The sequence below is a fragment of the Aquarana catesbeiana genome, linkage group LG08, assembly GCF_042186555.1.
Source record: "Aquarana catesbeiana isolate 2022-GZ linkage group LG08, ASM4218655v1, whole genome shotgun sequence".
In the NCBI taxonomy this organism is placed as follows: domain Eukaryota; kingdom Metazoa; phylum Chordata; class Amphibia; order Anura; family Ranidae; genus Aquarana; species Aquarana catesbeiana.
The window spans coordinates 57,867,598-57,894,327 of NC_133331.1; the positions used below are offsets into that span (position 1 = coordinate 57,867,598).

Below are 26,730 nucleotides of genomic sequence, written 5' to 3' on the forward strand. Positions count from 1 at the left end.
GAGAAATGCTATATACCAGGCTTTGTGAGACATGCTATATACCATTTTTTTTTAGAAATGCTATATACCAGGATTTGCGAGAAATGCTATATGCTATACTCTGCTGTGATTCTGTGCTGTATACTCTGCTGTAATTCTGGGCTATATACTCTGCTGTGATTCTGGGCTGTATACTCTGCTGTGATTCTGGGCTGTATACTCTGCTGTGATTCTGGGCTGTATACTCTGCTGTGAGTCTGGGCTGTATACTCTGCTGTGAGTCTGGGCTGTATACTCTGCTGTGAGTCTGGGCTGTATACTCTGTCCTGAGCTGTATACTCCTGACACTATGGGTGGAAGCAAGTGGAATACAGGGGACGGAGTGGGTGGATGCTATAAGGGGTAGGGTTTATAAGTGGGAGGAGTCAAAAAGGAGGGCGGGTCTGGCGCCCCCCATCCTAAAACTTCACCAGCGGCCACTGCTGCAGGACGTGGTATACTGACGAAAGTACCAAAGCTGGGTGCTGATACGGTTCCGTCACATTTGTCATACTCTTTCATTTTCAGATGATGGATTGAACAGTGCTCCATGAGATGTTCAAAGCTTGGGATATTTTTTTATAACCTAACCCTGCTCTAAATTCCTCCACAACTTTATCCCTGACCTGTCTAGTGTGTTCCTTGGCCTATGTGATGCTGTTTGTTCACTAAGGGTCTCTAACAAACCTCTGAGGGCTTCACAGTACAGACACTTTTCCTCAAGTACTCGCCGATACCGATTACCGATACCCATTTTTACATTTTTTTTTTTTTTTTGTGATTTTTTTTTTACATTTCTATTTTTTTTTACATTGTACCTTGTACTATTTTTTTATCAACTTTATTGCTATTACAAGCATAGCTCCCAACTGTCCCTGATTTCCTCCTCATTTGTCCCTCATTTTGGTCTGATTTGTATATACTGTAAAATGCACTATTTATCTTTCAAAAAGTGTTTCCCAGTGCTAAACCTTTCATCCAAATTCTAAATTGCTGCAATTGTAAATTTTAAAAGCCAATATAAAGGAATAGTAGTGGTAAAAAAAGCCCTTGTGGATTTAATTAAGCTATTTTTGGTGGTTAATTCACCTTTAAGAGGGTGTGGCAGGGGGCGTGTCCTATGCCTACATACGTTTGCTAGTAGGTGTCCCTCAATCTCATCTCAAAATGTTGGGAGGTATGTTACAAGGGATGAATAACATCCCTTGTAATTGCATGGGCTCATGACAGGTCTGCTTTATGGAGAGATCCGGGGTCTAAATCTGTCCTCTGGCCTCCAATGCAGCCTATCAGATACAGATCAGTCTGATTGGTTGCTTCACTGGCCACTAACGGCCAGGTAAACAAAGAGCTGAAACAGGAAGTGACTAAATCCTCATCGCTTCCTGTTTCTGATGTCACATAATGGGAGGAACAACATCCATTCCTCTCACTGTCTGCCATCGATCGTATCCTTACCAAGCTTTCGGATCGCATTGGAGAGCCTGGTAGAGGCGGCAGTGGCAGGGGCAGAGGGACCCCCTTTCGCCACCTGTAAAAGTAATCCAGTGGCTTGTTAGCTGCCTGGATTACTTTTATCTAGTGCAGAATCGCTGGGGCTAAAGAATGATATCTCGGTCATTACCGCATAAACAGGCAACGGATGGGAACTGGTTAAATGCGGGACACTTTATTGGGTCCAAGAACTGGCTCTCTTTTATAACGTGAGTGATACTGAACAGAGGATAACAGAAAATAAGGTGAAGGCAATGTCTGGTCTCTGATGCCTCCTCTTTACCTTCTGTTATCCTCTGTTCAGTATCACTCACATTGTAAGAGAGAGACAAGGTTACCAAAGCACCCTCCTATCACAGGTGAACTGGCAAAGCAGCACTCACTTTTTCTGCACTCCACGGTGCCGGTGCCTGCAGTGACACTACAAAAAGGAAACAGCTGTATAGAACAGACTGTGAAATAGTAGGCAATATTTAAAGTGGAAGTAAACCCTCCTATCGTTTTCAGCCAAGGAAGCTGCCATCTTGGCCTCTGTTTTTGATGTTGCACATGTGATCAGTTATGACACCAGCCACTGGATGGTTTGACAGTCTGGTTGAGAGCACAACCAATGTGAGGGTTACATTCTGGAAATGTAACTGTTATTTGGAACGGTTAAACGGATGGGTTTACTTCTGCTTTAACACCAAAGCAGTGTAATATGCAAATAAGTTTATTGAAAAAAGTAAAAAATATTGTGAAAAATTTCACTTACAATAAAAAAACCCATCCCCTTCCAATGATTAAATTACATCATACATACAGCAATTAAAAACAATCTGGATTGTGGACATAGATAATCAAAAGAAAGGGAAAGTTTGTGAATATTATAATGCCTAGTGTGTTGTCTACCTAGAATCCTAGATAAACTAACCAAATAATCTATCAAAAAAGTGACCAGTTGTGCAGGCAGCTTGCAATCTGTGGTATGCCAGCATCTGAGGAGTTTCAGCTTCACGTTGAGTGTGTGTGATAAGCCATGTGTATAGCTAGCTGTCCACTGAATAGGCATAAAGGTGGGAGGAGGGAATGCCTCCGTACAGTAGATGTGACAGTCTGGTGGATTTCTCGTACACTTGTTCCAATGATGGAATGACTTCAATGTTGATTTACATGTCACATATTCAGTTGTAACAAGTGGATAGATCCATATATTATATGTCAGTATAAAAATGCATAGTTAATTCATCTTCCCAGTGTTACTTAGCTGTGTTGTACCTTGTGATGTTCCGTCCTGCAATGACACCTATCCTGATAAGCGACAATGGGGTCTCCTCTTAAGCTCCTCCCCTTCACGATCAGCTGATCTAGTCTCAGCCCCCTGGCCGTGCAGTGAAAAGAATGGGCGGCCGGCTGGCTATGGAGAGGCCAGGTGAGCAGCGCTGAAGGAGCAGCCCAGCCACCGCAGCTGCCTTGGACCTGCGGGTGAGGGGTAGGGTTGCCACATCATCCCTTGAATCCAGGACACACATTAATTACACAGGTTCTGTGGCTGATTAACCACTTCAGCCCCGGAAGATTTTACCCCCTTCCTGACCAGAGCACTTTTTGTGATTTGGCATTGCGTCGCTTTAACTGACAATTGCGCGGTCATGCGACGTTGCATCCTAACAAAATTGACGTCCTTTTTGTCCTACAAATAGAGCTTTCTTTTAGTGGTATTTGATCACCTCTGTGGTTTTTATTTTTTGCGCTATAAACAAAAACAGAGCGACAATTTTGAAAAAAAGCAATATTTTTCACTTTTTATTATAATAAATATCCCCCAAAAATAAATAAAAAAATTTTTTTTTCCTCAGTTTAGGCCGATATGTATTCTTCTACATATTTTTGGTAAAAAAAATTGCAACAAGCGTATATTGATTGGTTTCAACTCACATGACAGCGATCACTGCTCCCGATGACAGGGAGCAGTGATCTCTGTCATATAACAAGGCAGAACAGGGAAATGCCTTGTTTACATAGGCACTTCCCCGTTCTGTGGCTCTGTGACACGATGCCGGGACACTGGTGGACATTGAATCCGCCAGTCCTGCGGGCAAGGTTACCCTGTACGTGGCGGGCAAGAGTCTGCTAGCTAGCCCTGCCAATTAAAGGGGATTTACAGGTATGCCCATTTGCTCATCCTGTTACTAACATCATTCACAGGGCTTAACCATCAGTGCAGATGTGGGGGGAAATTCGCTATGGAAGATCGAGACAGAGGATCCGCTGCCGGAGTGTTGCCATCCATGTTCCTGTCCAGAAGACTGCAAAACTATATGGGTCATTGTTAAAAGATCAATCTGCTCAATCTTTATCTATCCACTACCACCATTACAGAACACAGTGCGCACACATCTTCACCCAAGAACACTTTACTGAATTGCTGGAACACTGTACTTAGAAGCCTTAGAGCCGGTTCACACGGGGGCAACTTGTCAGGCGACCTAGCCGCCTGACAAGTCGCCTCCCGTTCTGTACAATGGAACCATTCTAATCGGAGCGACGCAAGTCGCTCCGACTTAGAAGAAAGGTTCCTGTACTACTTTGGGGGCGACTTGCATAGACTTCAATACAGAAGTCGTCTTGCAAGTCGCCGTGGCAGTCGTGTGCAGGTCGCCTCGGTGAGGCGACCTGCAAGTCGTGCCGCTTCTAATGTGAACCGACGCTCAGGCCTACACTACTTGGAATGTATCGTTTCATCTGCCACCTAACATATTAGAATTAATGAGCTCCAACTAAGCTAGCGAAGAATAACAGATCTGCCATGAGGAACTCTACTGCCATCACTTATAGGAAACATCTATATATATATATATATATATATATATATATATACGTATATATATATATATATATACGTATATATATATATATATATACGTATATATATATATATATATATATATATATATATATATATATATATATATATACACATATATACATATATATATATATATATATATATATATATATAACACCAGCGGGAGATTATCTCTCCCATGAATATAGCATAGGCAGTTTAGATTACATTTATCTTAGTGTGGCCACAAGTTTAGTTAACTGAAACATCCACCAGGAAGTGAATTTGGATCTGAATATAGTGTATCCTTGAATAAATAACATTCTTCATTGTTCAACCATTGTGTTTTGGGAAGAGTCTGTTTGCTGAGTTGGCGCTGTTATCACCACTCCGTGCATCTACTCCTTTCTTTGTGAAAAAACTTTCCTATTTGGTTCCAGTAAAACATTTCAGAACCTTATACTACTGAGTTGTTTGATTCTTGCTTTATAGTATTAACAGGGTATCTGAACCCAGAGTGTCAGATGGGCTGGTAGGTTCACTTGGTCATGGCCATGCAGATAATTCTTAGCAGTCCTCAAGGGGGCAGTGCTACATCTGGATGGACTTTTGTTTTGTTTTCTCCCTTTTAATAAAAGTGGGCTACCAGGCTCTTAACTATAATGCCTGTGTGACGTGGACTCACTGTAAAAAAAATGCATCTACCAATGAGCTAAACATCCCTCATATCACACTTTATTTTCTATTCTATTCTATTTTATCCTTTTATTTTTTTATTTTCTATTTCATTCTAATCGATTTTATTCTATGCCTTTCTATAAAGTAGCCTAAGTGGGAATCATCATCTTATTTCTGTATTTATTGCAATATGTTTCCATTTAGAATTCAAATACATTTTCAATTTCGAATTCAGGTAATTTGTTTCATTATAATTTATTTTGGAATCATTGAAATTCCTTACTATTGTGATTCAGGAATTTGAAAAATGTCTGAATTTCGATTCTTACGTTTTTATATATTATTTGACAAAATTAATCGCACATGTCTACTAGTCAGTCCAGTCAACACATAATGACCAGGTAGTTGTGGACCAGTATGTGTTTGAGGTCATCCTTGAGGTGGTGTTTTGAAGCTGGGGGCTAGGGATGAGCTTCGAGTTCGAGTCGAACTCATGTTCGACTCGAACATTGGCTGTTCGCAAGTTCGCCGAACAGCGAACAATTTGGGGTGTTCGCGGCAAATTCGAATGCCGCGGAACACCCTTTAAAAGTCTATGGGAGAAATCAAAAGTGCTAATTTTAAAGGCTAATATGCAAGTTATTGTCATAAAAAGTGTTTGGGGACCCAGGTCCTGCCCCAGGGGACATGGATCAATGCAAAAAAAAGTTTTAAAAACGGCCGTTTTTTCAGGAGCAGTGATTTTAATAATGCTTAAAGTCAAACAATAAAAGTGTAATATCCCTTTAAATTTCGTACCTGGGGGGTGTCTATAGTATGCCTGTAAAGGGGCGCATGTTTCCTGTGTTTAGAACAGTCTGACAGCAAAATGACATTTTGAAGGAAAAAACTAATTTAAAACTACCCGCGGCTATTGCATTGCCGACAATACACATAGAAGTTCATTGATAAAAACGGCATGGGAATTCTCCAAAGGGGAACCCCGAACCAAAATTTTAAAAAAAAAATGACGTGGGAGTCCCCCTAAATTCCATACCAGGCCCTTCAGGTCTGGTATGGATATTAAGGGGAACCCCGGCCAAAATTTAAAAAAAAAAATGACGTGGGGTTCCCCCTAAATTCCATACCAGACCCTTCAGGTCTGGTATGGATTTTAAGGGGAACCCCGCGCCAAAAAAAAAAAACGGCGTGGGATCCCCCCAAAAATCCATACCAGACGCTTATCCGAGCACGCAACCTGGCAGGCCGCAGGAAAAGAGGGGGGGACGAGAGTGCGCCCCCCCCTCCTGAACCGTACCAGGCCACATGCCCTCAACATTGGGAGGGTTCTTTGGGGTAGCCCCCCAAAACACCTTGTCCCCATGTTGATGAGGACAAGGGTTCTTCTGGTTCTTCTGGCTCTTCTGGTTCTTCCTCCGGCGTTCTCGTCCAGCATCTCCTCCGCGGCGTCTTCTATCTTCTTCTCCTCGGGCCGCTTCGCACCCATGGCATGGGGGGAGGCTCCCGCTCTTCTCTTCTTCTTCATCTTCTTCTCTTCTTCTTTTCTTCTCTTCTTCATTTTCTTCTCCGGGCCGCTCCTCACACATGCTAGCATGGCGGGAGGCTCCCGCTGTGTGACGGCGCTCCTCGTCTGACAGTTCTTAAATAACGGGGGGCGGGGCCACCCGGTGACCCCGCCCCCCTCTGACGCACGGTGACTTGACGGGACTTCCCTGTGACGTCACGGGGAATGCCACAGGGAAGTCCCGTCATGTCCCGTGCGTCAGAGGGGGGCGGGGTCACCGGGTGGCCCCGCCCCCCATTATTTAAGAACTGTCAGACGAGGAGCGCCGTCACACAGCGGGAGCCTCCCTTCATGCCAGCATGGATGCGGAGCGGCCCGAAGAAAATGAAGAAGAGAAGAAGAAGAGAAGAAGATGAAGAAGATGAAGAAGAGCGGGAGCCTCCCCCCATGCCATGGGTGCGGAGCGGCCCGAGGAGAAGAAGATAGAAGACGCCGCGGAGGAGATGCTGGACGAGAACGCCGGAGGAAGAACCAGAAGAGCCAGAAGAACCAGAAGATGAAGGAAGATAGAAGAAAGAAGAAGTATTTAAATAAAGGAATTGTCAAAAACTGTCTCTTGTCATTTTTAACATTTTTGACAGTTTTTTAGTGAAATGGTAGGGGTACTTTTGTACCCCCTTACCATTTCACACAGGGGGGGGGCCGGGATCTGGGGGTCCCCTTGTTAAAGGGGGCTTCCAGATTCCGATAAGCCCCCCGCCCGCAGACCCCCACAACCACCGGCCAGGGTTGTGGGGATGAGGCCCTTGTCCTCATCAACATGGGGACAAGGTGTTTTGGGGGGCTACCCCAAAGCACCCTCCCAATGTTGAGGGCATGTGGCCTGGTACGGTTCAGGAGGGGGGGGCCGAACTCTCGTCCCCCCCTCTTTTCCTGCGGCCTGCCAGGTTGCGTGCTCGGATAAGGGTCTGGTATGGATTTTTGGGGGGACCCCACGCCGTTTTGTTTTTTTTTTTTTGGCGCGGGGTTCCCCTTAAAATCCATACCAGACCTGAAGGGTCTGGTATGGAATTTAGGGGGAACCCCACGTCATTTTTTTTTTTAAATTTTGGCCGGGGTTCCCCTTAATATCCATACCAGACCTGAAGGACCTGGTATGGAATTTAGGGGGACTCCCACGTCATTTTTTTTTTTAATTTTGGTTCGGGGTTCCCCTTTGGGGAATTCCCATGCCGTTTTTATCAATGAACTTCTATGTGTATTGTCGGCAATGCAATAGCCGCGGGTAGTTTTAAATGAGTTTTTTCCTTCAAAATGTCATTTTGCTGTCAGACTGTTCTAAACACAGGAAACATGCGCCCCTTTACAGGCATACTATAGACACCCCCCAGGTACGAAATTTAAAGGGATATTACACTTTTATTGTTTGACTTTAAGCATTATTAAAATCACTGCTCCTGAAAAAACGGCCGTTTTTAAAACTTTTTTTTGCATTGATCCATGTCCCCTGGGGCAGGACCCAGGTCCCCAAACACTTTTTATGACAATAACTTGCATATTAGCCTTTAAAATTAGCACTTTTGATTATTCATGTTCGTGTCCCATAGACTTTAACAGTGTTCGCGTGTTCGAGCGAACTTTTTTCCTGTTCGCATGTTCTGGTTCGAACCGAACAGGGGGGTGTTCGGCTCATCCCTACTGGGGGCATAATGTAGCTTACTGGTGCCACAGACACAAGGTTTTTTGGTACTGTTATATGGTGCCTTGAAAGACATGCAACTTAATTGCTCTGTCATGTGATGGTTTTGTTATTTACATTTTATTTAACTGTCGTGTCTTATTTATAACAGGCTGGTATGGTCATTGAAATTCCACTTTAGAGTAATGTGTCTTCTTTTGGGGGACTCTGGGAAGGTAAAGTTGGGATGGTGGTCAGATGGGAGTTAAGGGGAAGGTTACCCCTGATCTACCCTTGCTTCTCTATTTTACAAAAAAAAGCAGATCCCTTTGAGATTACTATTTGCTCCCTTTCTAATTTGTGGACTCTGAAAGATTAGTTCTTCAATTTGTCATGCCTAAGGATCTTTTGTTTTTCTTTGTTTTTTTTTTTAAGTTCAAAAGCTGCCCAGAAACAAACACCCCACTAAATCTAATGCCGTGTACACACGACCGGACTTTTCGACAACAAAGGTCCGACGGAACAAATCCGCCGGAAAATTCAATTGTGTGTGGGCTTCATCGGACCTTTGCTGTCGAAAAATCAGACGGACTTTAGAAATAGAACATGTTTCAAATCTTTCCGATGGACTCGATTCTGGTCGAAAAAACAGTTTGTCTGTATGCTAGTCCAACGGACGAACAATGATGCAAGGGCAGCTATTGGCTACTGGCTATGAACTTCCTTATTTTAGTCCGGTCGTACATCATCACGTTCGAAACAGTCGGACTTTGGTGTGATCGTGTGTAGGCAAGTCCATTGCGTCGGAACTCCATTGAAAGTCCGTCAAAAAGTCCTTCGGAGTTCAGTCCGTCAAAAGTCCGCTCGTGTGTACACGGCATAAGTAGTATCTGTAGAAGTCTTGTTTGTGTATCATAAGACTAGCTGAAAAGAATTTCCAAAACTATATAAACATATATTATACTGTATGTCCAAATGTTTGTATGCACTAGACCAGCACATCTAATACTTTAGTTCGTTCGCGTGAGGGCAAGTGCGGTCGTTCGAAAGTCCGTCGTAACTCCATTGAAAGTCCGTCGGAAAGACCGTCGGACCTTTGATGCTGAAAAGTCCGCTCGTGTGTACGCGGCATTACTCTTCTCTCCTGAAATACTCTACACTGCTGGAGGACTCTGCTCCTTCCTCTATCTAACTCTCCTCTCCTGAACTACTCTGCACTGCTGGAGGACTCTGCCCCTTCCTCTGTCTAACCCTTCTCTCCTGAAATACTCTGCACTGCTGGAGGATTCTGCTCCTTCATCTATCTAACTCTCATCTCCTAAAATATTCTGCACTGCTGGAGGACTCTGCTCCTTCCTCTATCTAACTCTCCTCTCCTGAACTACTCTGCACTGCTGGAGGACTCTGCTCCTTCCTCTATCTAACTCTTCTCTCCTGAACTACTCTGCACTGCTGGAGGACTCCGCACCTTATTCAGTATAACTCTCCTCTCCTGAAATACTCTGCTCTGCTGGGGGACTCTGCTCCTTCCTCTAACGCTCCTATCCTGAACTACTCTGCACTGCTGGAGGACTCTGCTCCTTCTGCTATCTGACTTTCCTCTCTTAAAGTCCATCTGCGGGCAAAAAAGGAGATTTATTTACCCTTATCCTTCCAGCACAAAACTGGTCCGGCATCGCCACAGTTCAGCGGTCTTGAGTTGTGGATAGTTCCTTACATCATCGAGCCCAGAGGTAGGCTCCATAGACCAGGAACAGTCTACCGCTAGACCGTGGGGGAGCGTCATTTTCCCAGTGGAACAAATGATCAGGTGAGTATAAGCTTTCTCCTCACCCCTAAACAAAAGGAGCAGTTGACCCGTGCAGTGCAGGCACAGCCCCACTACATGTGAAAACTTTTTTTATTTGCCTGATGGATTTTAATATACATGGTATTTTGATTTTCATCCAAAATTACCCTAGTCTCTGTCTTTATAATATTGGTGAGGAGTATAAGCTCCTCTGGTGTAAAGACTGTTATGACTGGCTCAGTGTTGTCTGTACATCGCTATGTAGTATGTCAAAGCTATATAAATGTATAATAATAATAATAGTGTGTGACTGTGGTGGGACATTAGAGTGTAAATTTTTGTTTATTAAAAATCTTACAAACACAATAACAACATATTTACATATATACAAAATAAAAAAAAATATATATAAACAAAAATAGCTTACATCAGCATAGCAAAAACATAAAGAAAACCAAATATACCAACCTAAACAAAGTCAAAACCTCCACCTAAACACCCCCTCAGGCTAAGAAACCATTACACATGTAACCCATGCATGCAGCCTTTTTTCAAAAATACAATCTTATATAAAAATCAAGGGGACGTGAAAGGACAGAAAGAAAGCCGTACACCCAGAGACTGGGACATTCCTCCACGCCTTTGTCCAGGCTCCCGGCCACCAACTGTCCTTCTCAAGACCCCGAATCTTCCCAACCTCATCCGGAATGTCATGCACCACCACCTCGACAGGAAAGACATTTTCCCGAATGGAAACCTGACACCGTGCATTCCATGTGAAGAAACGGACTACTAAGCTAACTAGAAAAAGTGTCTCAAAATTAAAATCCCGATGCATCTCAAAGGCCCCGTATGACCACTCTGCATAACTCAAGCAGGAAAGGAAAGGGATAACCAGAGCCCCACCCACCCGCTTGTAGACTTCTATATTGAATGGGCACTGAAGCAAGAAGTGGTCCATTGTCTCTTCCACCCCACCACATTCCACTCTTGGACAACCACGGTTCTCCGCAGAGCAATGCTTCAGGTTGCCCTTTACATACATTCTGTCATGAAATGAGTGCCAGGCCAAATCCCGAAACTTTAAAGGGATTCTCTCTAGATTGAGCAAAAGGAGACCCTCCCTCATAACAGGGCCTGAGCAATCCCTCAAGTCCAGTGGCTCACTAAAGGCAGATTCAGCAACCCTCCTCTCCAGATCCTTCCTAGGAAGAGACTTAATTTCCTCCGCTGTCACTCGCCACTGCCAAAGCATTTTCAGGCACGGGGCAATATAAGCCAGGAGCTCACCATGTCAGACCCTCAGTCTTTTCACTGGCCCACCATTCTCCCAGCTTCACAGAAAAGGCCTAAACCAGGACTGAAAAATGCCAACCCACCCTGGCAGTTCCCCTGCCAGCATGTTAGCAAAATTATGCTTCAAAAACATCAGAGAAAAAAAAAATACTGACCATATCTAGGCCACCCATCCACCTGGGAAGCCAGGTTACAGACCTCTTAACGAGATTCAATTTGTTCCCCCATAATAGTTGGAAGAAACAGCTGTAGATTCTTGCATGGAGAGACACTAGCAAAACACAGACAAAGCTGACATACGGAAATACCGGGATCAGGTAAGTTTTAATCAGGTCAATCCTTTCCCCGTAAGAGAGTTTCTAATCCTTCCAGGTGTCAACCTTGGCATCAGCATCTTGTGGTCTGCTTTCCCAATTTGCGAGGCCATATTTGCCGGGACCAAATTTGATGCCCAAAACTTTACTTTCCTGTCGGGGCTCTGGGAAGACGTCCGGAAGCTCGAAGCTGTCACCTTCCTCGCCCATCCAAAAAACTTCACTTTTATCCTGATTGATCTTTGAGCCAGATGTCTCAGCATACTGCTCCATCACCGAGACCACCTCCTCTGCCTCCTCTGTCCCAGAGATGAAAACAGACAAGTCATCAGCATAGGCCACGACCCTCAGAGGGGGAATGCCCAAAGGCACTCTGCACAACGGTCCACTCTCTAACCTCCAGATAAAGGGATCGATTGTGAACGCGTATAGAAGAGGATTTAAAGGACACCCCTGACGCAGCACACCCAAGCCAACCTCAAAGGGCCGTCCGATTCAACCATTCACAAGCATGAAGCTTTCAGCCCCTCTGTACAAGGTCTTCAGCCAATCGATAAAGCCCCCCTGCAGGCCATACTTGCCAAGAAGCATGATTGACCCGATCAAAAGCTTTAGCCTGATCCAATGCCAGCAAGTACTTTCTCCAGCCTGCAGTCCTGCACCGCTTCAAGGCCTCTCGGAAAGCTAACACCGCTGAAAAAGTGCTTCTACCCTGAACCGAACAGTGCTGGTGGCTGGAAAGTTGATTGCCTGCTACAGACAATAAACGCCAGAAAATTATTTTTGCCAGTATCTTTCTATCAACATCGAGAAGGCTAATGGACCGCCAATTCTCTATTCTCAAAGAATCCTTACCCTTTGACAGAAGAATCACCGCAGATTGTTGCATGGAGGGAGAGAGCGAACCCTCTCTCAGACAGCCATTAATAACCTCCAGCAAACATGGGGCACTTTACAGAGTAACCTTAAAGTGCTTATAAAACTCGGCTGTCAATCCATCTGGCTCAGGCGACTTCTTAATGGCAAGCTTATCAATAGCCTTAACCACCTCATCTGCTGTGATGCCCTCTGTCAAACTCGCAAGAGAACTGCAATTTCCCAGTCCTGGAATAGAATCCAGAAAACTTGATATGCTTGATATGATCAAGGTCCCTCCTGCCCAGGAGGTCAGCATAATATGACCTGGCGGTTTCCAGGATCCCCGACTTGGACTTCGTCAAGGAACCTGTACTGTCAACCAGGCCTACTGACTTAATGGCTCTACCTTGTATGCAATTCTGGTAAGGGTCAGCAAGTGATATTTTCCATAATCCCTTTGCAGAACCAAAGAGGCATGCCTGCCATATTGACACTCCCTGAGCAAGAGTTTAACTTCAGAGATCATCCCCGGATCCCCATTATTCGACACAAGCCTATCAAACTTCCTCTACAGACACTGGTAGGTGACATACTTATAAAGCTGCTTATTTCTTCCTATAGCCTTGAAAAACCCAACGATCCTTCGTTTTGTAAGCTCCCACCACTCTGACCTACTGCTGCAAAAGTCCATGATTGATACCTGTGCCCCTAGGTGGTGTATCGGGGCTATTCAGAGTCACAAACAGAATACAGTGATCGGAAAACTCCACCACCTGACACACTGGTGCTGAGAAGGCAGAGTTCCCCATTAAAAGAAACCTATCTATTCTACTCTGACTACTACCTCACTGAAAAGTGAATCCTGAAATCAACCAGACCTGCCTCTCTAGCTATTTTGTTCAAGAAAAAGCAGTCACAATCCTGCCTGGCTCCGGTACCTTTCCTGTCCTTAGTCCTAGTGACGGTGTTGAAATCACCACCGAAGACAACTTGCCGGGCTGTAAAAAGAAAAGGCTTGATCTTCATGAAGAGGCATTTCCTGTCCCACTTTGCCTGGGGCCCATAGATGTTGCTCAGGTGCAGGTCCTGCCCCCCCATGGAGACGTCTAAGACCACGCATCCCCCCATTGCTACCTCAATAATCCACCGACAGGTTACCATGCAGGAAAAAGTACCGCAACTCCAGTGTAAGGCTTGACCACAAGAGACCAGAAAGAGGGGCCGCGCCTCCACTCCTTCTTCGCCAGATGAATATCAGCCAAACTAGACAACCGGGTCTCTTGCAAAAAGAAAATATCAGCATCAAACCCGCTGAGCAAAAATAAGGCCATATTATGAGCACTTACTGATTTTATGCTGGCGACATTAATGGTCGGCACCTTCATTGGAGTGGGAACCGCCATCAGGATGATTGAGGTATACATTTCTTAGCCTGCTTACCCCCCCCCCCACCTGAAGACCCTACGCGCTTCAATGTCCCTTGTGATTCCTCCTCCATAGACTCATCACCAGAAGAACTTCCACCCTCTACCTCAGAAAACACCTCAAAAGCATTTGCCACCTCCACCCTCCTAGGTTTAAGAGCTTTGACATCCTGGACCAAATTCTCACACACTCTCAACCTCATTGATACTGACCACCCACCTGTACAGATTCCTCTATCACCGAAAATCTTTTTTAGGGGACACGTTTCACCAAACCTCCTCAACCAGACCCATAAATTCCCAGGGTGTATAGACTCATTCCTAGTCAGGATAGTAACATTCTTTATCAAGGGCTGTCATGAAATTACCTAAGGGACAAGCCCCTTCCAGTCCTGCTGGCCCCTATACACATGCTCAAACCGCTCCCAAAACAGATCCAGCGATCCTGGACGCACAAATCATATGGAACCAGCCAGACTGATAAGAGCATAAATATCCTCTGCCTTAAATCCCATGGCTAGGATCCTATCCACAACCACCCTCCTGATAGGTGGAATACCTCTTCCTTCCCATCTGAGCTGTACCACATTCCTGCGTTTAATGGAAGAAGCACCTTTAAGTGAAAGCCCCGCATCTGGCTCCCTTAGACAAGCAGCATGATTTTGTCCTGACACAGCCTTAGCATAATTCATAACTGAGACAGATGACACATTTACTGACTGCATAGGAAAATTAACTGGCTGCATAGGAACCTTTGAAATCAGGTTTGGCAAATCACCCACCACTCGATCCTCCCTCCGCCCTTCCAACACAGCAGTCCCACTCACCATAGTCCCAGAAGTACCACAATTACCAGCAGTCCTGTTATTAGGTATACCAGCTGTTTTAGCGTCCATGTGATATTCCTGCTCTGCGATTTTAGCGTCCATGTGGGACTCCTGCTCCTTCTTCTCACAGACAACAAGAATTTCTTTGTCAGGATTGACACCATCTCCTCCTGCATTCCTTGCCGACTGCAAGGATCCATTGACAGATGCAGTCTCTTTGTCTGTAGCAGCAATCACAGGAATGGCATCCATACACGGAGAGATATTCTCAACAAGCATTCCTACACCAGCATTTTCTGGAACTGAAACAGCCTGTCCTTAATTTGCAGACACTGTAGTACTGCCGCCATCTTGATCAGACTTGAATGAAACTTTTTCCACAACTTTCTCCCTTCCAGGTTGAGGGACGACATCCTCCTCCTCATCTGATGAGTCGGTGCCACTCAAGGGAGATTCCATTTTCATAATGGCCTGCAGCAATCCGCCATTTTCCTCAACCTCCTCCTGACATGACCCAGGTTGCTGGGGAGGGGGGCAGATACTGACTCAGACACGACAGATCCTGAGACGGGGTAGTACTGGGGCCACCATGTGAAGCCACTTTCTTACCCCCATCCATACTGTTGCCGTTGCTCTGGCATCCACCCTCTGGCTGGTACTCACACAGGCACTCTGCTTCATCTGTTGGAATCTCTCCTCATTCTCATATTTTTCACTAAATGCACCACTGCTTTCCTTCAGAGAAACGACCAGCTTCTCCTGCTTCTTCGATGCCTCCTCCAGAGACTTTAGCTCGGAGTTTTCCCTCCTACCACTCCCAGACTTACTGTGCAGAGATTTATTTTCCTGAAATCCGCTTTTAGGACAGCTAGTTTCTGTTCCTCCTTGGTAATATGGCGAAGTCTATTTATCACTTTATCCTGGATTGCTGCTAAGGACTCCCCTTGCATGGGGACAGTCCCAGGATCCATTGCAGCTTGAGCACATGGTGTAGGCCTCAGTTCCTCTGGGGAGCCTCCACCTTCATCTTTCCCAAGATTGGTTCATGCTTTCCTGGAAAAAGCCCAGGACAGGCCCCAGGATTGCTACTTCTCTCAGCTGAGATCCCAGCAGAGTGAGCCAGCAGCACCTTGCAAAACAGCACCACCTGGTGGAGAAGCTCCTCAGGTGCAGTGACTAATGTGACTGGCTCAGGGTTCTCTGTATGGCACTGTGGAATATGTCAAAGCTATATAAATTCATAATAATAAACATGTGTGACTGTGGTGGGAGCATTGGAGTGTGAGTTCCTCTGTTGCACAAACCGATGGGAATGGCTCAGTATTCTACATACAGCACTGCACAATGTCAGTGGGGTATAGGAATGATCACATTTAAATGTGCAGAAAGCTATTAAAAATGTCTATAACATGCAGTTGCAAGCTCTCACAAGTAGAGGGCACAGTTATGCTGTTCAAGCGAGGCATGTCTTTAATAAGTATTTCAAAGATTGCGTTTAGCAGATTCCTGTTCATCAGTAAGCTGTAGACGGATATTTAACCAAGACAATTACTCGCAGTTCTGCTGCTGTGCTTTATCTCACTGATCCATTATGCACATCCATAAATAATTCATGTTTATTGCACTTTTTTTTGTCCTGTACAGAAAATTTAACAAGATTGTATAATATTTTATAGTTATGGAATATGGAGCCACAGTGCCACTCTTAGCTCCATTTCTATTTCAATTTTTAACATTTTAAGTTTGGTAATCTTTACAAAGTTATACAAATGTAAACTTGCTGCTTTGACTTTTTCAACCCGATTGATATGAAGGTAGATTTTTAAACTACAAAGTTTGTAGAGGATCAGTCCACCTAAAAGTGATACTTACAGTTTTTGGTAGATCCTACCAGTGGTATACTGCTAAATGATTCCTTATGTCTCAAAGGGACTCCAATGGCAAACTCCTCTCTATGTATTTTTTATTCTAGTAAATACAGCATGAGGAGCAGATAAAGCCCAAGATGGTTGTGGACACCCATAACCCAAAGCGGTTGGGACCAGAGGCATGAAATATGGTGGGGAACTCTACTCGCTGGGTCTCCAGACTCTATATGTGATTTGAGATTTGTCATATATCAATCTCTTTTCATTTTTGGCCATATGTAATGTGAGACTCAATGGGTACCATTTCTATATTTAATGTGGAACTCAAAGGTGTGCGCAGCCTATTGCATTAGGATGTGCACCTAAAAGCTCAAACGCACGTGTGTGTGTGTGCATGTGTATGTGTATTGTAGCACCCTGGGGTTTAGTCAGGGAGCACCTCACCAAATTCCTTGTCAGGAGTAGCTACTGTAGTTACCGTAATTACTAGGGATCCATTGACTTCTCCCTAAGTTTGGCCTGGTTGTACTACTAATCTTCTACCACCAGGTGGCTGGGCACTTGGAGGTATTAGACTTAGAAGCACAACTCAAGGTCAGGTTATGGGTATATGGGGTATCTCAGCCAATGGGCAGGGATTTTGTTGAATCCCTTGGCCTGCTGAGAGAGCCTATATATTTGGGTGCGGTCAGATGATCCAGTTTTGTGTGCCACCCAGACCGCCGTCTGGGTGGACGTGTGTCGTACGCCCCAGGCTGTTATGCCAGAGATTGGGCCTATCCCAAGGGCATCAGGCTGCCAGTATGTGTGAGGGCCTATCCAGAAGTAAGAGGGCAGCGCAGGGTTGGTACTCCGGCCTGCAGTCCAACCAAAAGTGACGGTTCTGCCTGCCGGAGAATCTGTCAGTGGCCGGAGGTAGAAGGGAAGCTGTCACCACGAAGGGACCAATCGTCTTTACCAGGGACCACAGTGAGTAACTGAAGCAAGTACCGGAGCAGTATTCTCATCGAACGGGCACAGTGGAGAATCGGGAAATTTTAGGCAGTGATCAAGTCAGAGACCCAACAGGCGGGGGTGACGCTTACAGGGCAGCCTTGTGTGTCAAGCTAGGGACCAAGCCCTTCAGCAGGGGTGAAGCTTGAAGTAATCAGAAGTGCCAAGCTAGGGACCTAGCATGGGATGTGTGGGTGTCGCTTGAGGGAGATACCACTGCAAAAGCCTTAAGGAGCTCACGGGATTCAGAGTTAGTGAATCAGAGGGTCCAGTGAGAAAGCCGGAGCTCAAGGGGCTGAAGAACTACAAGGGGAAGTTGTAGTACAGCTGAGAGAACTGTTTGAGTTGGGAACTGTTTATGTACTGTTACCATAGGAAACTGCAATCCTGCACATGCAGAAGTGGCACTTTGCTGGGGCCTTTCCCTGTACGACTGTTCTCCTATTGAAGTCTCGGAGTCTGCCTTTTGAAATTGCAACCACTTAAGGACATCCTGGCGCTAACCCTCTTTCCCCTACAAAATATAAAATGACTGTCAAAGAAATAAAACCTCTTTTACATCCAAGAAGTGTCTGACTTTTACCACCTTTGCACCCACTATGTCTCACAACCCACCACTTATTGAAGGATGTCAGTTATCTTTGACCTTGAAGGCACCACGCTATTCAGGTAAGTGGAGGTGGGTGGTGGTTGAGGGTTGAATAATGCAAACATACTTTATGTTATACCTTATATATGGTCCAAAAGGTGCATAAAAAGTAAAATGGTGAACTAAGCCTTTAAAGTGTTAATAAACCCACAACAGTAAAATCTGTCTGTATATGCAGAATAGCATGTTTGTTATACTCACTGTGGAACTTAAGGGGTTAATCCTGTGTCTTATGTAAAAAGGCTCTTTGATCCTGTATGCACAGATCCTCCCCCTCCTGCAGGGTCTCTCTGGGCAAGTCCAGATAAGACACAGTCAGAGTGGTCCCCCTGCACATGCTCAGTTTCGTCTCTATTGCTGGAGAGAATATTTCCTTGTTGAGCTGAACTAGTCAGGTCACATGGTATTGACATTACACATGTGGGTGTGTATACAGATCCCAAATGACAGCCCAGTCCCTCCCTCCTCCTCCATGCCCAGTAACTAAAAAAGAACACAGTAGGTGGGATGTCACAGCTTGATTGATGGATGATCCGCCTCCCATAACAGCACGAGGGCACAGGCTGTAGTGGAAATCTCCTCCTACCTGAACACTCAGCACTCAGGTGGACCCTGCAGTTTATCACATGACCATGGTATACAGATCAGCCAAAAAGGTATATAGTGGCAGTATTTTAATGCAAAAAGAAGATTTATAAGCTGTGGGCACTGCGGGGTGTGCGGATAAACTATTTTCATATTACTGGGTTTAGTAACACTTTAAGGGCTCTTTTAGACTTGCAGTTGAGGGGTGCTAAAACATGTGGATTTTTTTTAACCTGAGAAACTAAGTAGCTACTTGGTGATTGAAGCTAAAGACACAATAAACTTTATTACGTTAAAGGGGCAAATACTTTTTGTAAAGGCGCCAGTAGGTGTTGGTGACTTTTGCCCTGTACACACGGTCGGATTTTCCGATGGAAAATGGGTGATAGGACCTTGTTGTCGGAAATTCCGACCGTGTGTAGGCTCCATCACACATTTTCCATAGGAATTTCCGACAAACAAAGTTTGAGAGCAGGCTATAAAATTTTCCGATAACAAAACCTGTTGTCGGAAATTCCGATCGTGTGTACACAAATCCGACGCACAAAGTGACACGCATGCTCAGAATAAATTAAGAGACGAAAGCTATTGGCTACTACCCCGTTTATAGTCCCGACGTACGTGTTTTTCATCACCGCATTCAGAACGATCGGATTTTCCAACAACTTTGTGTGACCGTGTGTATACAAGACAAGTTTGAGCCAACAGCCGTCGGAAAAAATCCATGGATTTTGTTGTCGGAATGTCTGATCAATGTCCGACCGTGTGTACAGGGCATTAGAGTTGTCATGCCATTGTAGTTGGAAAGTCAAGAAAATCCTAAGGCTCTCCTCTGCTCTATCTCATAATATGCTCCAAGGCCCTTCTTCTAAAGCCCTGCATTTAAGTGTAGGATGTTGGAGGGGGTGTGGCTCAGCACTGACTTTTCTAAAAGTCAGAATCAGAATACTGCCAGAGCATGGGTTTGATGATCCTTCAACAACAGCTTGGCATATCAAATACCCCAAATGGCACCTTGTGGAGCCTTAACCTTCCCTTTAATGTTAATGACAAGATGACATTGGGGGTTATTTACTAAAGGAAAATCCACTTTGTACTGCAAGTGCACTTGAAAGTGCACTGAAAGTGCACTTGGAAGTAAAGTTGCTGTAGATCCGAGGGGGACAGGCAAGGAAAATAAAAAACAGCATTTTAGCTTGCACATGATTGGATGATAAAATCAGCAGAGCTTCCACTCATTTCAGATCTACCCCTTAGATTTAGAGGGACTGCATTTCCAAGTGCACTTTCAGTGCACTTTCGAGTGCACTTGCAGTGCAAAGTGGATTTGCCTTTCGTAAATAACCCCCATTGCGTCTGAATGTTTAGTGTAGAATAATAGAGCGGGGCACTTTCCTATCCTATGACATTCTGAATTCTAAAACATCAACCAGCTCTCTACAGGACCACTAATAATAATATCAAATGATTGCAGATGACTTTTCACAGCGACCTAATTTAATTTAGGCAAATAAACATCACCAATGCTGGAAATGTAAAAATTAAATATTGCAGTCTCGCGAACGAGCTGCATACTAATCAGATCTCTGTCTTTCATGTATAAAAAACAACGTTTCTGTAATTAGCAGATGGGGAGGAGTACATCACGGGCAGTGTTACAATTCAGTGCCAGAAGCCAAGAGCTGGTCGTTTTTGGTGCAAAAAGATGAAATCCCAATATTTCTCTATGTGACCCTAACCTAGCATTAAACCCTTCACCTTCCTGAATACCAAACCCAACCCATAAAATAATGCCTTAACTCTTATCTCCCTCCGTAACACTAAACATAACACTTAAAAGTGATTGTAAAGGGTTTTTGTTTTTTTATTAATAAACATGTTATACTTAGCCGCTCTGCGCAATGGTTTTGCACAGAGCAGCCCCAATCCTTCTCTTCTAGTGTCCCCCAATGGTGCTCCTGGCTCATCCTCCCCTCAGTGTGCCACCATAGGAGTGGCGTGCTATGTTGGCACACCTGTGCCCTCGGTCCCGCACCCCGATCCCTTGTCACAGGATTTGATTGACAGGCTGACACTGGCTCCTGCTGCTGCCTCTCTGTCTTGTGAGGAGGGAGAGAGTGGAGAGAGCCACTGCACTCGGGCACAGCACTGGATCAAGATCAGGCTCAGGTAAGTATAAGGGGTAGCTATGGAGGGGGATCCTGTGCACAAAATATTTTTTACCTTAAAGTTGAACTATAGGCAAAACTTTTTTTTATATTTTGAATAGAGTAAAGTAGAGCTATAACCCCTGTCAGATTTTTTTTCTCCATCTGTATCCCAGTGCGGAGATTTCCCTTCACTTCCTGTCCCATAGCCAAACAGAAAATGAGACAAATCCCTGCATACTAAGGGAATTCTTTGGGAACCTTCAGGTCACCAGAACTTAGTGTCCCCATTGGAAGATTTCCCCTCTATTACTTTTTTGGGGACAAACCAAAATTTGGGATTTTCTTTTACTTTTAATGATAATAGTAAAAGGATAAATAGAGAGGGTGAATCTCCCTAACGGGGGCACAGACAGCAATGAAAACTGACAAGGGTTCTAATCCCCCTCCACTCAATCCAAAACTAACAAAAAAAGTTCTACCTTTAATTATACTTTAATGCAGAGATTGCATTAAAGTGTTACTAAACCCAGGACCCTGAATTCACTATATCTGGTCTCCCACAGTACACAGAACATGGAAATTAAAGTGGGGCATGTCAGGATAAGTCTGATCATTGGAGTAGAACAGGCTGAGTTTCCAGCAGAACTAGAGAACTGACCATGGTGTGCTCTTTTGCTTAGTGTGGTCAGTTTTTAAAGTGTTACTAAACTCAGGACCAGGACCCACAATACACAGAGCATGGAATGCAATTATTTTTAGTAAATATAAACTTCTAAATACTTTTTTCATCAGCAGTATATAGCAGTTGTGTGATTTCTATCAGTGTCTGGTTAAAGCTTGTAGGAGGTGTTTTCATTCTGCTCTGACTGTCCTATAAGGCTGCAGGACCCCTGACTTTCTCTCTTGACAGTGCTGATTGGCCCAGTGCCAATCACATGGACCCTCCCATAAAAAAAAAAAAAAAAAAAAAACTCTCTAGCGATACACACCAAACTGAGCATGTGCAGCTTGTCCCCTAGCCTCTGTTGTATCAGGAATGTAAAGTGAACCAAAATAAGGGATAAGACCTCCTCCAGTTGGACCCCTAAAGTCTCTTAATTGCCCCAAAGAGGATTGGGTACAGTTCATGGGGTCAAGAGTATGGTCTGTAATCCGCCCAAGCAAGGGTTAAAACAATACTAATGGTGCAGAGGAACATGCAGCTCCATCAGCCAGTGGGACACTGAAAGCTGTAAAAACATAAAGGAAAGGCAGAGCGCACCGGCTCCTTGTGCAATACAGTTTTATTAGATGTCTGAACAACAAACAAATTAAGAAGCACTCACAAAGGTTGTGTGAAACAGAGCATTCTTGCGAATAACCGCGGTCAGCATACGGGGAGTGCTCCCACGGACGGTGGGAGAACAGGGGCCAAGGAAAGAAGGGATCCAGACAGCAGCAACAAGCAGGCTGCGCGCAAACTGCTCTCTTGTCTCTGAGACCTAAAGAAGGAGGCCACGCCCTCTGAAACACATTGTCATAGCAACCATCAGAGCGATTCTTGTCAGCTGGCATGGCTCCGAGTCACATGAATTTGGAGCGGGAACCAACTTTACAGAGGATTGAGATGTCCTAGCCAGAAGGAGCAATTCGTGCTCAACCTGCTTGCTGCTGCTGTCTGGATCCTTTCTCTCCTCAGCCCCTGCTCTCCCACTGTCCGGAGGAGTACTCCCCATATGCTGACCATGGTTATGTGCAAGAATGCTCTGTTTCACACAGCCTTTGTGAGTGAAACTTAATTTTATTGTTGTTCAGTCATCTAATAAAACTGTATTGCACAAGGAGCTGGTATGCTCTGCCTTTCCTTTATGTATAGTTACTAATCACTGTGATGGCATAGACTAACATAGTAATCATGTGATCGTTAGCCGGTCCTCCAGCCTTCTGAATGTTAGTCAGTATGACGGACTGCCTAGCACCTTGCTTGGGTGCTTCCGCCAAGATACAGCTTTCTCCACTCTGGAACCAGGAACCAGGTATTGTAGCTGAGCATTGCACTCAAGAACTCGACGACACTAGCTTATGTGCAAACTGGAACTGACTTTGTTGTAAATTCACACAGAATATATAGCACACAAGATCAGGTAAGAACTTGATCACGGTATCCTAAACAATGCAAACTGTAAACAGTAATGTCAGTACATCTAATGAACAGCTAATATAAACAGTAGGCTAATTAAAAACTAGTCACCTAGACAAGCCTAGGTGTCACTGCCCACCCAGACAGTTCGGCACCAGTATTTAAGAAGACACAGGACTATCCAAATATAATTAACCAGCTTTCTTTTCAAATTCATCTTCTCACTGAGTTTCAAGTTGGCAGAGACCATCATGACTTCCTTGGCTGTTAAATGTGGTAATGTCATCTTGCATTATTTAACAGGACATCTTCCTGAATCCTCGTAGCTCCCTCAAATGCCAGGGCCCATAGTCAGTAGTCAAGAGTCTACCCTGCAGTCCCCTCCACAAGCCCCTGTCCTGGTTGGGTCTGTAACAGTCAGTGCCATTGTGGTCTCTGTACTAGGAGCATACTGTGCAGTGTGCTCCCAGCGCAAGCACAGGTATGCACAAAGGAAGACCTACTTCAGAGAGGCTAAATGCGTGCATGCTCTCGGTGAAAATAAGTTAAAACTTATCTTAAGGAAAGTTCCCTTCCCCCAAACATATTCTGCACTTTTATTTTTTTTTCTTTCTTACCTTGTGAAGAAAGCTTTACTCACCTAAGTCTGTCGTTCATGTTCTGTGCTGGTGCAGGAGACCGCTAATCGAGCGCCGTAGAAGTGCCAACACGAGTCTCCTCTCACCGACATCACCACAGCAGGCTCCTCTTTTGGATCCTGAGAGGAGCCCACTGGTGGCCATCCAGAATAAGGACCTCACCACCTGTAAAAAGTAGATAAAAGAAGATTCAGAATTAGAGTATTATGTGACTATGGCTTTAGAAAAGTAAAAAAAAGGCACTTTTTTTTTAATTTTGTAATTACAGCGATCAGCTAGATGGGTGTAGAGGTAGGGGTGATAAGAGAGCAGGGGGAAAGGTGACCTGGATCAACCCTAAATCTAGAATTTTCCTTTAATGCACGCATACAATGTTGGTTATATGGTGTTATTGTGCTATAAAATGCTAAACAAACTGCGTGTTCTGCTCACGGCAGGGAAATGAAAAGGTTATGCAAGATTAATTACTTGAACATTTGGAAATAGCATGAGATGAACACAACAAACATTTGTAGGGCCAAGTTAATTAAATGGAATTGTGTTTTACATCACTTATGTTCATTGGGTAATTATGTTTACAGCCACGCATACGAACAGCTCGCTGGACATTATATGTGCTAATTCTTTGTTCCATTCCTGTCACATTTCTATTCATTTATTTATTTAATTACTGCAGATAGAGGAGCAGAAAGGGACTGCAAGAGTAAGAAAATTATCCGTCAAACAGAAATGCTGAAATTAAACCCACTGATTGGAGATTTAGACCCTTATGTTAAAGTGGTACAAATAGAGAAAACTCAGTAAGAATTTTCCACCTTGCTTATCTCGGTGACACTCTGTACTTCAGAATGTCAAATGGTGTCACGTAGACAGGGAGTAAAAAATAAATCTCCTCATTATGGGGCACAGACACCAATCAGAACCCAGCAGAAGTTCTCTGCTCTATTCAAAATTTAAACAAATTTTATATGTGAAAAAAATGCTGTAAATTAAGACTGCTTTCAGAAATAGAAGTGTTATTTTTTTTTATCAATTAACAAAGTGGAAAGTAAATGAACAGATGAGAAATCAATATTTGGTGTGACCTCCCTTTGCCTTCAAAACAGCATCAATTCTTCTAGGTACACTTGCACACAGATTTTGAAGGAATTCCTCAGGTAGGTTTTTCCAAACATCTTGGAGAACTAAGCACAGATCTTCTGTGGATGTCGCTGCCTCAAATCTATCTCTGTCAAATCAAATTCTGTCTCTTCATTTAATCCCAGACAGACTCCATAATGTTGAGATCAGGGCTCTGTGCAGGTTAAACCATCACTTCCAGGACTCTTTGTTCTTCTTTAGACTGAAGATAGTTGATATTGACATTGGCTATATGCTTGGGGTCATTGTCCTGCTGTAGAATACATTTGGGGCCAATCGCATGCCTCCCTTGTGGTGAGTCATGTTGGATAATTATCTGCCTTTATTTCTCAGCATTGAGGACATGATTGTAGAGAAATTCAGCCCCAAACTTTCAAACACCCTCCATCATGCTTCACAGTTTCCTGCAGACACTCATTATTGTACTGCTCTCCAGCCCTTCAGGAAAAAAAAACTGCCTCCTGCTATAGCCAAATATTTCACATTTTGACTCACCAGTCCACAACACCTGCTACCATTCCATTCTTTTGCACCCCAGTTCCTATGTTTTCATACATAGTTGAGTCACTTAGCATTGTTTCCACATTGGAGGTATGGCTTTTTGACCCCAATTCTTCCATTAAGACCACTTCTGTCCAGACTTCTCCGGACAGTAGATGGGTGTACCTGGGTCCCACTGTTTTTTTCCAGTTTTGTGCTTATGGCACTGATGGACATCTTCTGATGTCGAAGGGAAGAAAGCATGAAGTGTCTTTCATCTGCTGCATTAGGTTCCTTGGCCAACCAGTGTATCTATGGTCTTCAACATTGCCTGTTTCTTTGTGCTTATTCAAAAGAGCTTGAACAGCACAACCCCTGTCTGCTTTGAAATCTTTGCCTGGGAGAGACCTTGTATCTTGTTGCTGGGCTCAGTCTTGCCATGGTGTATGACATGTGGCATGAAACTGTCTAAAGAAGGTGCATGGGCGGCAGCGTCCAAGATGGCTGCATAGCTCCGCACTGCTCGGGCCCTGTAACCCAGACCGCAGCTGTCTGAGCCCTTGATCCAGGTTGGCATTAACACCTGCCAACTGGGGGAGAACCCAGGAATTGCCCAATGTCCGCAGGCACTGCAAGAAGGGACCTGTCCCACCAGCTAGATTTCGCATCTCCGTAGCCCGGCTTACCTAAGAAGGCGGCCGCGAGCACAAGAGACACAGGCTGTGAACAGGAGGATTCTATTGCAGACCAGGACCACGCATTCTCCTCCACCATACACCAAGAGTCAGTCACAGTGAGTACCCCACAGCAAGTAGCTCACTCCCTAGCATCCTCTGAGTCCTTGATAGGGAGAGCAATGGATGGCCCTGTCCTGACTCCAATGCATGACTTGCTGACCAGTCCAGATCCATGGGAACAGGAGGCCCACAATATTCCTCTCACCCCCACTGACTTCCCCACCATGATGACATCATTCTCTAAAATGCTAGCTAGGGCACTGTCTGAAACAGCAGCTCACTGCATTTATCCACGCTGATCTCCAGCAAATAGGGACATGGATTGAGGTAATTGAAAATAAAGCAGAACAGAAAAGGGAGTTCCCCAAAATGGACTTTTTAGGCAACTAATAGTATCATATATAAAGATATACAAAAATAATATAGTAACAGTACATTTTATTGGTAATTACACATGATTAAAAATTGGAACGAAATATTGATTTATCTGAACACAGTCAGTTAATGTCACAAGAGAGTATATGAAGAGACCTCCTTACACCCAAAAGAAAGCAGACCAAGCAGTATCCAGAATGAATCAGAATACAGCCAGAATACTGGATCTCCAGGATCAATTGGAGTCAGCATTTTCCAAAATTGATGACCTCGAAAACAGATCTAGACG

At 44.4% G+C, this 26,730-nt stretch overlaps 1 long non-coding RNA gene across 1 annotated transcript in view; it reads right to left on the reverse strand.

The window, feature by feature from the left end:
• Positions 1-26,730, reverse strand: part of LOC141105254 (uncharacterized) — a 381,772-nt gene that overhangs the window by 248,875 nt on the left and 106,167 nt on the right. Inside the window, exon 2 of the long non-coding RNA XR_012235546.1 lies at positions 23,712-23,874. This is a non-coding gene — a long non-coding RNA (uncharacterized lncRNA). The remainder of the gene's footprint in view (positions 1-23,711; positions 23,875-26,730) is intronic.